The 13398-nt window shown below is 59.6% G+C and overlaps 1 long non-coding RNA gene across 1 annotated transcript; it reads right to left on the reverse strand.

Moving 5' to 3' along the window:
* Nucleotides 1–3144: 3144 nt before the first annotated feature.
* On the reverse strand, nt 3145–12520 carry LOC123323629. Its single transcript, XR_006539501.1, has 3 exons — nt 12472–12520; nt 4975–5027; nt 3145–3241 (listed from the first exon to the last, which is right to left on the reverse strand). It is a non-coding gene; the product is annotated as an uncharacterized LOC123323629 (long non-coding RNA).
* Between the last annotated feature and the right edge of the window lie 878 nt (nt 12521–13398).

Consider the following 13398-nt stretch of genomic DNA (forward strand, 5'->3'; position numbering starts at 1 on the left):
GGCCGGGCCAGATCTGAAACGGGAGTTCTTGGCCGGAGCTGCTGCCAAAATTCCTCTGTGCAGACTGAAATCGCAGTCTGGGAAAATGCAGGGAGCTGTTCCCCACACACCGTGCGGATGATGTCTCAGAGAGCGGCCCGTCCCGTGTGCTTGAAGAAAACATGCCCCTCTCAGGACCGGAGCGTGCCCACGAGGGAGGAAGCACCGTGAGCCCAGGTTATAGTTCGGAACAGGAACAGAGATGGTCCTCACCGCATGACGCGGAACACAGCGTGTCCTTGCATGGGAAACAGCCTCCCCGAGCAACCTGACACCCTCCACCACCCCCCAGCGATGCAAAATACGTCCTATTCCACCTTCCTTTTCTTAAGGGGAGAGGTCTCTTCTATAAAAGTAACAGAAATAGTGCAAAATGATGGGAAAATTTCAGAAAAATGCCAGGAAGCTGGAAAATATCGCATACCCCTTCCACCACGTAGGGGTAACAGCTACAACACTGATGAATCCCTTAGATTTTTTTCTATGTGTCGAGCAGAGCTGAGATGCTATTATCCAGGACCTCTATATCCTACTTTTGTTACCTAGCATTAAAATAGGCAATTCACCAATGCACCGTATATTCTCATTCCAATAGCTTCAGAATATTCCGACATACGGAATACATATACGACATACACCCTAACTCACATGTATACACAAGCTTAAAGACTTCCCCTAAATCTTTGCTACGAAAAAGATGAACGCATGGAGGGGAGTATGTGAAAGCAGCAGGAGGGAGACCCTGGAGGTAGAAACGGTCTATGGATCCCACCAACGTCAGCTTCTGGCACTAACACTTTATTACTAGTTAATGCGTGGTGTTACCACTGGAGAAGACTGGGTCTGGGGCTACGTGGGATCGCTCTGTATAATTCTGCAACGTCCCGTAAATCTATAATTATTTCAAACTAAAGAAATTAATTTAGGGGCGCCTGGGTGGCTCAGTTGTTAGGTGTCTGCCTTCGGCTCAGGTCATGATCCCGGGGTCCTGGGATCGAGCCCCGCATCAGGCTCCCTGCTCACCGGGAAGCCTGCTTCTTCCTCTCCCACTCCCCCTGCTTGTGTTCCCTCTCTCACTGTCTCTCTGTCAAATTAATAAAATCTTTAAAAAAATTAAAAAAGGAAGAAATTAATTTAAAAATGACCCATGGGGCACCTGACTGGCTCAGTCAGCAGAGCATGCGACTCTTGATCTCGGGGTGGTGAGTTCGAGCCCCATGATGGGTGCAGAGATTCCTTAACAATAAAAAATCTTAAAAAAAAAAAAACCAAAAAAACCCTCAGGTAAGAACAGTTCCTGATACCCCTTACGAGGTCACATCCCACAGAGACTTGAACTGTTTTCGCACGAGCAGATATGCTTCGGGGACATCTGACGGAACTCAGAACATAAAGGGTTAAGGTCGTACCTTTGGGTTAAGCTTCGTAAGGTCATATCTCTTTTCGGAAAGGTTTAACACCTGTGAAGGGAAAAGAAAAAGCCATCAGACAAGTCCACATCCTCGAAGGGCAAAGAGGAAACGGCGTTCATACTTCACATGCTGTGTGCCTTCCAGGGACTAAGGATTGTAAAAGATTGAAACGTATATAGAAACGTTATTGTCATGGAATGAAACACAAATAGAACAAATACATAGGGATGGCGGATGGAATTGTGCGGGACCGGCCGTCCCTGGGGAAGCCCGGTTGCTGGGGCGGGGTGCGACGCAGGCAGCGAGGGCCAGAGCCGGCGGGGACCCCACCATGCTGCAGCAGGCCTGGGAGAGGAGATCAGGTGCCCTCACGGCAAAGACAGCTGAGCGCGGGGGCCTGGGCAGGTCTGCTTGGGGCGCGCGGCTCTGCCCTGACCTAGGTCCACAGCCCCTCTAACTGGACCAAGCTGCTGCACTGTCCCATTTAAGGACCAGGCCCCTGCCTTCCGGGGCCCAGGGCCCTCCCGGGTATCTGGGGACAGTGAACAGAGGGCGGACGGAGGGCAGGCGCAGGGACCAGGAGAGAGCTGACCCCTGGGCCAGGATTCCGGAGGAGGGGGACCGTTCCTGCAGAGTAGACTGCCCCGGGCAGAAGGCTGCCGTCCTGAAGATGTGGGGCCCCCAGAGCAGAAGTCTGGGTTCTGGGCTGGGACACGCTTTCCCTGCCTGCCATCAGGTCACACTGAGGACTGGCAGGTGCTCAGGGGCCAGGACAGCGCTGCTTGGGCCGCACTGACCGCTTGGGCCGACACAGGCTGCTGGGGGTGGGGGGGGTGCCCTCGGTTCTGCTCTGCCTCTGGGCCGCTCTTGCAGACAGTCATGTAGTCATCCAAAAGGGTGGCAACCTCAGTTTGTCAGGCGGGACAGAGCCCGGCAGCTTCAGCAGGTAAGGAGGCCGTGCGGGGGCGGGGGCGGGGGCGGGCGCAGGCGAAGCGCGGGGACTGTACTTCACTGTGGTCACACCGGGCAGCCAGGGGACGCACAGGACGCTGGCCCACACTTCTCCCCAGACGGGGGCTCCCTCCGACCACGTCACACGCGTCCCAGGGCACAGCGGCTTCCGGGCGCCCACCGTCGGTCCTCGTGGTTCAGGTCAGCAGGAGGGAAAGGCTGGGCTCTGACACCATGATGCCGACCCCCACCGGGGCCGACAGGTCTGTCTGATGTCGCACGCCGGCCACACCAGGGGGGCTGCCCACCCGCAGGGCGCCCGGGGCAGCGGCCACAGGCACAGCAGGCGGCACGGCGGACAAGAGGCCCAGGGGGAGGAGCCCCAGAGCACCTCCGTGAAACCGGTGGCCCAGAGGACCAGATGCACAGAGGCAGGGGACCCCGACCCCCACAGGCTCAGCAGCCACCCCGAGACACTCAGTGACTGCTTCCCATTTCAGCAACTCAGCGTCGTCCCAGTTACAGCGCTCCGTGTCCGCCACTGTCCCGCGCTCCACGTCCCCCCCCACTGTCCCCGTGCTTGGCGTCCCTCATTGTCCTCACCGTCGGTGTCCCCCCCCCGTCCCCCCCCCCCCCCCCCGCCCCAGGGCCCCCCCCCCCCACTCACCAGGTAGTTGTCCCCGTGTTTGGACTTCAGCATCCGCGTCACCTCCTGCAGGTTGTGCAGGTAGGACTCCTCGGAGCAGCCGGCGGGGAAGGACACCGCAATGATGCGCTCAGTGATGTAGGTGAGGTCCAGCTCGCGCCCGTCTTCCATGGTGGGGCTCAGCACCACGGGCCTAGGAGAGGGGGCCGGTCAGGAGCGGGGTGGGTCCCCGGAGTGGCGGACGCCAAGGCGCCCGCCCGCGCTGCTCACACGGGAGCCTCTGTAGTCTCTTCCACGTGGTCTCCGGTCACGGGAGCATACAAGCCCGAACGCCCTGCCCGGTCCTGTCTGCGGCACCACCAGCCACCCCAGCGCATACACGGCAGGAGAAGCACACTGTTCCGCTGCAGACGGAGCCCCTCGGGAGGGACCCTGGGGGGAGGAGCCTGGTCCTCCCTCCTGGGGTCGGGTCGGCGCCAGGTGGGGGGGAGCGTAAGGCAGGGGATGGCGAGAACAGAGGCCACCGCTGGGTGGCACCCATAGGGGCTCCTCGGGTCTCCGTGTCCCATCCTGGGGCAGCTGTGGAGGCCGCGGAGGGGACCCCTGGGAAGGGATGTCGGCAGCTGCAAAGACAGGGTGCCTCCCCTGGGAAGGAGAGGCGGCCGGGCCAACAAGCAGGGCTGTGTGCGGGCTCTCTGCTGAGGACACCTGGGGGGTGGGGGCAGCGGGTGGGAGGGCAGGGGTGCGGACGGAGGCAGGAGGACCGAGCTCTGGACTGCCAAGTTCACTGGGCCTGCAGAGGGGAGGGCCTGCCCACGGGCCCCAGCTGCACCTGCATCACTAGGAAGTGCTTGGGGACCGCGGCCGAGAGCCTTGCCCCTTCCGCCCCTTCCTTCTCCGGGAGGACAGGCCCTCAGGGCTGAGGGTGTTTGGGACGAGGCGTTGGGTCAATCCCAACGGGGTGACACCCCACGGCGAAACAATGGAGGGATGCAGGACACACGCAGGATGCTGGTTTTGGTCCCCGACTGTCACGGCCATGAGCTCTGGGGGTTTGTGACTGTTGTCTGTTTATTTACTGCCCCTTTTCTATGTGTTTCTCTCCTGATTTTGGAAAAATTCAAAAACATAGAAAACAGTTTTGCGAACCGCTCCGTACCCACCATCCGACTTCAAAATTAGCCCCCATGCCCCCCACGCCCTGCTACCTCCACCATCACCCTGCTTCGAAGAAATCCCAGACATTCTATCACTTCATTTATAAATATGTTAGTATTTCTTCCTAGAAGATAGAAGCTTTTTAGGAATACCTACAAGGTCGTTACCATACCTAAAAGAAGGAACATCAATCAGATCCAAGATCATAAACTTAATTTTTAAAGCTGATTTATTCAAATCAGGATGCAAACAATCACCAAGATTTTGTTTTGTCTACCTTATGCACTACAGAGGGACGCAAAAGAGTTTTGATTACTTTTAAAAAATAAATCAGGTTTTTTAAACATTGATTTAAAAAGTCACAATGCGCGTTCTCCGCCAACTGCAGCTCCTGAGGGACCGCCCCGCGGGGAGTGCTGGATATGGCCGTCCCAGCAAGCACCTGTCGGGGCGCAGGCAGACAGAGCTCAATGCACCTGCTGGGTTCAACCCTGCAACGCCCCCAACGTTCACTTGCACAATTATGCCACAGCTGTGCATGGAAAGAATCGCTTTCCCACAATCTGGGCTTTAATGCTGGGAGGCTGCACCCAGAAAAAGAAAATAAATAAAAACTTGATATGTACCGCCTTTGAACGTTTATTCCTAAAGTCAAAAAAAAAAAAAAAAAAGAAAAAGAAAACTTAAGATGACTATGGAATAAAGTAACACCAAGCTGACCCCGGGCAGGGACACACGGACGAGCTATGCACGGGGCTGGCCACTCACCTGGGTGGTCTGGCACGGCAGAGAGCAGTGGACGGTGCAGAACCCCCTGGAGCCTGCAAACGACAAAGCATGGGTCATTCTCGGTCCCCCTGTCCCCAGTCAGCAGCCCGCCAAGAAGGAAGGACACCGCCCGTCCAGTTTAAGGTGGGAAGTCAAACGCGGTGACCATGGGTTCATCCTAAGGCCAGGGAGGGTCTCCGGCATGTCAGGGCATCTCGGCCTGGGGATTGCGGACCCCCAGCCACACGCTCCCAGAACAGCCTGCAGGACAGGATCCACGGTGGGATGGACCCACAGGGACGGACCTGTCCCTGTATACAGGCAGCGCTCGACCAAGGTCACGGTTACCATTAACTTTACCGTTAGTATATACTTGAAAAAAAACGACTAACCACTGTGTCTATGGTTTAAGAAGCCCATCGAACAGGGAAAAGCTCCAGCTTGCTTTACAATTTCCACGACCCTTCCGTGTGCCTGTGTGTTAACGCAATACCCGAAGGCTGCGTATGTATGACTTCGGGACACATGCCCAGCCACTACGTGAGTAAAAATCACTTCCCCATTCCAGCAGCGGGGAAACCAAGGCTCAAGAGGTGTGCAAGGCTTTGCCCAAGACGGCAGAGGTGGGGAGAGCCCTTCCCCCAACAGGGCGGCTCCTCTCTGGGGCCTGCCACGTGTCCTGGCCCTGTTCTGTGGACCAGCCAGGGCGCAACCCCCCCCCCCAGAAGGGGGGTGATGCTGGGAATGTGCGCGGCAGGACGCCCAGATCCCCCAGCCCTCCCTCTTGCTTCCCGCCAATCCCGGGCCTGGGGAACCCTTCACAGGCTCGGACACCCCACTTCACCAGCACCCCACTGGGCACCCAGTTCATCTTGGCTACTTCGGGAATGGAGATGGACACTCCCCAGAAGTCACACCAACACCGTGCCTAAGCCAACTGCAAACCAGAGGCCGTGATCCGGGCCCCCAGGCAGAGACAGGACCTGGAGGGCGCCCTCCTCCGCACACAGAATGCCTAGAGTTTGCCCGCTGGCTGTCCCTGGCGGACACATGCCTCTCCTACGTGTCCCCTTACAGATGAGTCTGGGGGCTGACTGAGCCTGCTCCCTTGGTGCCAGGACCCCAAGCAGCACAGGACAGCGGCCCCCAGGAGGTCAGGGAGGCTGGGCACACTCTCCCCGAAGCAGCCCTGAGGGGTCCCAGCAGGCCCCCAAGAATCCCCACCCGCATCGCTTGGCATGGATGGATGGCAGATGGATCCATGACAGACAGATGATAGGCACATAGACACATAGATACGTGTGTGAAAGGCAGACTGCTGAACACACACATGCGCGCACACATACACACACATGCACATGCGCACACATGCACACACATACATGCACAGACATACATGCACACACGCATACACACATGCATGCACACACGTGCATGCACACAGACATACACGCATGCACACACATACACACATGCACGCATATACACATGCACACGCATACACACATGCACACAGACACGCATACACACATACACACATGCGCACACATGCACGCACATGCACACACGCATGCACACACGCGCACACATACACACATGTACACGTGCACACGCATACACACATGCACACATGTGCACACATACACAGACACACATGCACACGCATACACATGCACACAGACACACGTGCACACATGCACACGCGCACATGCATACACACATGCACACAGACACGCGTGCACACATGCACACACGCACATGCATACACACATGCACACAGACACGCGTGCACACATGCACACGCATACACACATGCACACACATATACATACACACGTGCGCACATGCAGACACACATACACATGCACACATACACGCATGCACACACACACATATGCACACAGACACACACACAGCGAGATGGGAAGGCCGGGCCTGCCCACCCTCCCATGGCTCCTCACGCCTACCTGCAGCCGCTGCACTGTGCCCTACGTCAATTTAGACCAAACGGATGTGCACAGACCGAAAACCACCAGACACGGGCCGCGCACGTAAGTGTGTGAATAAAGCACAGATACCTTCCCAACCCCCCCATCACCCGAGGGGATGACGGGCCAGAACCACCACTCACCGCCCACACCCCCCAGCCCTCGGGTGATAGCTGCAGCTCAGCGTGGAGGGGCTGGGGGTCCCCGCGGGGAGGGGGTCACCTGAAGGGAGTGTGTCTTGGGCAGAGCACAGCCGGTGCCCGAACCCTGAAGTGGCATCATTCTGTACCTTGGGGACAGCGAGGGGACGGGCGTGGCCAACAGGTGATGCAGGGGAAGTGACGGGGGTCCCAAGGACAGAGGTCAGCCGGCCCTAGACCCCGGTCCGCTGTTCCACCAGCACGGTGTCCCCTGAGGGCTGATGAGGTCAGCAAGCACGGCCCCACCTGCCGGGATACCTGGCTTCCAGCAGGAACCCCAGGAAAGCAGACGGGACCGTCCTCGCTGCACAGCCTGGGAAAAAGGCGTTCGGGAAGATGGTGTTGTAGCAACTTCTCATGCCAAACTCGAGACTTCTTCAATCCCCCGGCCCTGGTGGCCCACAGCCCGTGCTGCCGACCTGTCCCCGGGCCAGACCAACATCAAGGAGGTCGGGAGAGCTTCTCCTGGAGAGCTGGTCCCGTGGAGCAGCCAGGCTCTGAGACTCGGGGTGCACCACCACCCCCCAATGGGGGGAGACCTAGCCAAGCAGACGACGCACCAGTGACCGGACCCGGGGACGCTGGGATACACTGGGACAGCAGCCCCTCGGCTGCCGGGAAGGTCTGCCCGGCAGCGGACGAGAGGCACGCCCCACCAACGTGACGGGGCAAAACTTGCCCGCACACGGCGCTGGTCAGAGGGGGACACGGGGCTCCCTGTCTCTGTGCATCTTCACTCAAAAGCGAAGAATCTACCTGCTCTCGGGGCTCAAAAATCAGGCCCCTGTTTATACACCACAGCACAGTTCGTGGCTTAGGAACGACCCAGAAACCAACTTAGTAAAAGTCTACTGGTCCCTTGCTCACCAGAACCCTACACCCTAACCACGTTCGGGAAGTTTAAGAAAAGCTCTCTTGCGTGCAGACCCCAGGCCTCCCGAGCTGCACGTTTCTCTTGTGTGCTTTTGCAAGAGGAGAGCGGCCCGCCCACCTCCCTCGGGAGCCTTCCAAGGACACGCCAATCTTTCCGGACCGACACCACGTCTGGAGAGATAGCAGGTGTTTCCTGCACTCCTGTCTGGTCCCCACCTGCCTCGGCCCGGCCCAGCCCCCTCCACCCCCGGCCGCTTTGGCACACGCTTATCGCAGCCTGCAACTTCTAAAGGCACCACGAACCCCGAGAGCAAGGGGGTGCCAGTGGAATCTGTGGCAAAGGTTACACCTGCAACAGGTAAACCGCAAAGCCCATGCTGCCGCATCTCGGCAATGGCCCGGGAGCTCCCCCGCTGGACCCCAAAGCGGTCCTGGGCCCCCGGTGAAGTCACTGGCCTCCCTAGCCATCTGGGGCCAGCCCTGCCGTCCGGGACACACCGGCAAGCAGCAAAGCAGGCGTTCCACCAAGTAAGCAGTCATTCCATCGGCCTGGAGGGGCTGTCTTGCTCAACACGCTTTTGCAATTATCGACCCTCATTTCTTTGGCTAATGATGTGACTTTTATATAAGAAACAGGCACAGCGAAAGCAATTTTGCAGCCGTGGGACATCTTTCGGAAGGGGACGGGGACCACCGTGAGATCTGCATGTAGACACAAGTGTCTTTTATTAAGAGAGGCCCACTGAGCCTGGTGCTCGCTTCCGAGTCGGTTTCCCCCGGGGCCAGAAGGCAGGGCTGGATGCCTTTTCTTGGGTGGAGCTGGTCCAGGCTTTGTCAAGGGACGAGGCTCCTCGGGCAACACGGGCTCGGCCACTTTGCACCCTATGATCGTGGGCAGGTCCTTCACCTGCCCCAGCTTCAGCCACACTCCTTGTCTTCCCAGAACAGGAACCCCAGTCCCTACCTCACCTGGGGGTGAGGGACCACGCAAGGCTGGCAGGAAACACCTGGCCCGTCCTCCAGAACCCCACCCTCCTCCAGAACCCCACTCTCCTCCAGAACCCCACCCCCACCGCCCCATCCTACAGAACCCCACACCCTGCAGTACCATGGCTTTGCAGCTCATAACCTGGCCCCTCTCTAAGAGGACAGACCCACGGAAGGAAGGCTGGGGAGCTGTGCGACTGATCGCTGATCTTGTCTGGGACCTGATCAGCAGGATGGCAGGGAGCCCATCCCCCCTTTCCCCTCTCCGTGGGCACCACTGGGTCTGTAGCTAAAGGATGCCCAAAGTCAGGCCGTGTGGGCACAAGACGAATGCTCCGAAGCCCTCACTGTAAGATTCAAGGCCTGCATCTCAGGGAAGAACGCACAGGGCACTGGGGTCGGGGCACCGCATTCCCCCCTAAACAGGACTGCTGTCCAGGCCAAAAGACACGACTGACGTGTGGATCTCCCCATCTCGTATCGCAGCGGCAGCTGATGCTCTCCCATGGGCTTCCGGGAAAAGGGACACTGAAACAAACATCTGCACCCATGCCTCGTGGCTAGCAGAGCACAAGGGCCACCCGGCTGGCTTACAGAAGGACCGGGCTCGGGGGGCAGGGGTGGGGAGGGCGGTGAGGACAAGCCCCGGACGGGAAGGCAGAGGGAGGACACTGACTGCAAGCCCCCATCACACGGCGGGTAGAACCACACCACGCCCCTCTGGGGGCTGTGACCGCAGGGCCACACAGGGATGGCCAGTCCTGCAAGGGAAGGAAGGCCTGTCTCTAAGTGTCCGTGTGAGGACTCTGAAGGCTCCGGCTGTGTGACCTTGGGCAGGTGCCTCGGGCTCCTCATCCGTAAAATGGGCTACTAGGTACAGCCAGCCCTCTGCAGGGGCGCTGTGGGGCCAGAGCAGGGTGGGCGAGGAGCAACGCGTCGTTAGCATCTGCGATTCCTGCGTGTTCTCGCGCAAACCAGGAGGACGGAGCAGACCTGCCTAAGGAGACTCACGCAGTGGCAGTGTCCCCATGTGGGCTGGCGTGGGCACCAGTCCTGCATGTGGACGGGAGCTAATGCTGGCGCCGTGCCCCCATATCCCACCGCTGTGGGCAAAGGGCAGCCTCTCTCTCTCCACTCCTGTCCCACAACCCTCCTTCCAGTCCCCCAAGCACACTCCACCCCTCCTGCCCCAGGACCTTTGCACATGCCCTACAGGTCTGGAATGCTCCCCACCCACTTAGGCAAGCCTCACCTGCTTAGCCTAACCTATTAATCCTAGACCTCTCAGCTCACACATCGCCTCCCCAGCGAAGCAGCCCCTGATCCCTGGTCCTGTTTATAGTCCTGTGAGGGCCCAGATCTCAGCTGCACAGAAATAGCTGGCTGTGTGCATTCTTGTCCATGCTCTGCACCCTCTGCCACGAAGACCCGCAGGGGCACTGGCTCCCACGTTCCGCTCAGCCTTTGGGGCCACATCCTGTCCCTAGCAGTGGGCGGAGCACGCGGTCTGCAGGAGGAAGGAGGGAATAAGCCAACCGCTAACCTCAACATGTCCGACGGACGATCTGGCCATGTCAGAGGCACAGAGATCCTGCTTTTGCGTTTTGGTAATAAGTACCTGGTTAGCTTTATTCTTAGGATAACAAAAGTCAACGTACCTGAGGGGCCTGAACAGACTTAGCACCTCAAAGAGCAGCAGAGTGAAAAGTAGTCTGCGCGTCCTCCTTGGCAAGGTCACGACACGGGGAATCGACGACATTGGGGAAAGAGACTGTCCCCTGCAGAGCACAGACCTTGGAGACCGAGGAAGGCTCACAGAACAGCATGGCTCCCCGGCGCTGTCCAATGCGCGCCCTGCTCACGGACGGGGGGCCACCCTAACAGCGTTCCCGCTAATGCTCTCCCCTGGAATCTCCCGCAACCACACTGTGCGCAGCCTCACGGGAACATCCCTGTCCCTGAAGACAGGGACCTGGGGCAGGGTGTTCTTGGCCAGGCAGACTGCTGAGCCCACCAGGGAGCTCACCCCTCGCTCCTGCTCACATGGAGGGGAGGGCAGCACCAGGCCCCCGGGGCTGGAGATGAAAGGCTGCATGCACCCCTGCTTCCCGCCTCCCCTCACCCTCTCTGGCTCTTCGGGGAAGAGCAAAGAGCGTCCCTTTGCAAGGTGTGAAACGCAGGGAGGACGCCAGGGGCCCCGGAGAAGTGGGGCCCGCCGTGCTGATGGGCCCTGAAAACCCCAGCGGGAACAGTTCCGTAAAAAGGAACAAAAGGGACGATTGCGTAACTGAAGCCAGATTTACAAGGAAGCAGGGCCCCTCGGGCTGGGGGCCGGGCAGGGAGCAGGCCAGCTGTGCCCTCGGGAAGGAGGCACCCACGGAAGCGCGCCGCACAGGCAAATGGAAAAAAATACGTGGAAAACCCTTTTCAGAAGCAACCACCAGCCCCGCCCGGCTGCCACACCTGAAGGTCATGTCACTCACCCACGGCCTGGCAGGCGGGCTGCAGGGGTCGAGCGCGTCCCACTCCGAGGCCCGGGTCTGAAGCCAGCCCTGCGGCTCCCCGGGGCTGCCTGGCCTTGGAGAGACTGACGCAACCCTTTGTGACTCAGTTTCCTCCTCTGGAAAGCGGAGGTGTCGCCAGGATTCGATAAGGAAATAGGGTATAGGGCTGAGAACAGGAGCTGACCAAACACAAGCGCTAAATAAACATCAGCCGCGCACACGGCCGTCGCATTTGGGTGCCAGGTGGGCGGGGGGGTCTGGCCCCAGAAAGGCAGCCCCCCCCCCCCGGGAAGTCCACACGGAATGCAGCGCCCGGTGCGACCACGGAACCACCCATGCCACCCAAGAAACAAGACGCCCACGAGCAACCTTCCCAAAGCCGGCCAGACAGACAGACACTCCTCCCTTCCAGAAGGAGAACACCAGAAACAAAGTCATTCTCAGGAGCGCCCACCTCGAACTGTTCTTAACGCTCTCAACCCCAGGCGGCAGTTCCTGGGCACTCTCCAGGAAAGACACACCAGGCTCAAGTTAGGAAATGACAACAACGTCACTTTGTCCCCAAGCTCCTCTGAGAAGCAAGGTCTCGCTCAGTCTGAGATTTTATCTGTGATCATTTGTCACCAACTACTCAGAATTCTGGGGTGCGTAGGCGGGCCTGCACCATACGGACGGACACGGGACGCAGGACGCCGGGTGGGGGGAGAAGGCCCGCGGCAAGGAGGAAGGAGGTCCCCGGCACAGGGGGGCGGGGGACCGAGCTCTCACTCACCCCCGTCTGGGGTCCCCAGCAGGGGAAGCATCCCACGCAGCGCCACATGGAACTTTTACTGCCCCTTCGCTGCAGAACAAGGACGCGAGCGGACAGAGGAGGGGCGCCAGGGACTGACCCAATGCCAAGAGCACGCAGCAGCCCGCGGCGGCCCCACAGAGGGAGGAACTCACCGTGCTGCCGAGGGGCCAGCCAGGGCTTCTCCTTCCTTCCAGAAGCAGCTCCCTCCCACCGCCTCGCCCCTTCCCTGCTCGGAGTCCCGCGCCCTCTCCGTGCGCCTGGCCTCGGGGCGGCGGGGCCGAGAGCAGGTGGACAGTGCCCGCCCCGCTGCGGCTGGGCAAGTCTCAAGGGCAGCCGTGCCAGAGCCGGCAGGCACGCCCAGCCCCAGCGGCAGCACGCACGCCTGCACGCAGGGCAAAGGAACTGGCTGCCCGGCCTCCTGAGGCCCCGCAGGGCCCACGGCCAGCAGGACAGGCCTCGCTGGGCGGGGGCCATGTCCTCAGGACCCCACACCCGCCCTCCGGGGGGGCGTCGACACAGGGGCCCAGAGAGGGGTCTCCGGTGTCCAAAGAGCCCCCCGCCCCAAGACCAACCGACCACAGATTGATTCCTGGGTGGGCAGGTCGCCCGCCAGCATCCTGAGCCCCACGGGTGCCTGGGCCCGCCCTCCGCCCTCCCCCACCTTCCTTCTGCCCCTTAACGTTCACACAAAACCACGAAGCGGACACAAAAGCAAGCTCCAAGTGTGTTGCTGGACCAGAGAAGAGCTCTCTCCTAACGCACATGCCCCTTGGGCTCCAAGTCTCCTGGAGGCCAAAACAGAAAGAGAGATGGGGCTGGACGTCTGGCAGACAGTGGGACAGGCACCCGGCCTGTCTGAGGCTGGATGGAGCGGGGTCACACGTCACTCGGAATCAGGAGAGGAAGGGCCCACAGCAGAGCGCCGTCCCCCACCGCCCCGGTCTATGCTGGCAACCAGCCGGATTTCGTTATCAAATGGCCAGTCATGTCCCTTAAATTCAGAGGGAGACCCAAGTGGGCTCATCGATAATGACGCCTCACACACACTGATTCTTTTATTTTAATCGATCACTTCATGA

This window comes from Neomonachus schauinslandi, unplaced genomic scaffold (assembly GCF_002201575.2).
Source record: "Neomonachus schauinslandi unplaced genomic scaffold, ASM220157v2 HiC_scaffold_62, whole genome shotgun sequence".
Taxonomy (NCBI): Eukaryota; Metazoa; Chordata; class Mammalia; order Carnivora; family Phocidae; genus Neomonachus; species Neomonachus schauinslandi.